Source organism: Pteropus vampyrus, unplaced genomic scaffold, assembly GCF_000151845.1.
Source record: "Pteropus vampyrus isolate Shadow unplaced genomic scaffold, Pvam_2.0 Scaffold202, whole genome shotgun sequence".
NCBI classification, from domain to species: Eukaryota; Metazoa; Chordata; class Mammalia; order Chiroptera; family Pteropodidae; genus Pteropus; species Pteropus vampyrus.
The window spans coordinates 1,103,970-1,104,453 of NW_011888983.1; positions in this window are offsets into that span (position 1 = coordinate 1,103,970).

The following is a 484-nucleotide window of genomic DNA, read 5'->3' on the forward strand; positions in this document are numbered from 1 at the left end:
TTTTCCAGCCTCTATAAAGGGCTGTGTACCTGTCTGTCACTGTCGGCCATTGTTTTTAGGTCCCTGGCACGTGCTGGATGCCCTCACATGTGCCGGATGCCCTCACATGTGCCGTCGTGGTGCGCCTTTGTGCAGGTGTGGGGTGCGGGGTCCCACAGAGGCTGCCACTTGCTCAGGGTTAGCTGAGAGGTGAAAGTACTGGGTTCAAACACAGTCTGAACTTGTTTCATAACATCCTAAAAGAAAGAACATCCAACAGGGATGGACAGAGGTAGGCTCTAGGAGGAATTCTTACACCTTTGGAGGTGTGTGGGCTAGCAAGTGTGTCCTGGGCAGAGGGAAGACGTGCAAGAGAGCGTGTGCAAAGACTCTAAGCCAGGACAGAATTGTCCCTGTTGACCAGACAGAAAGGAGGCCAGGGTGGCAAGGGCAGGGAGAGCCAGGGGAGGGAGAAGGGACAGGCCCCAGAGTGGATAGGCAGGCC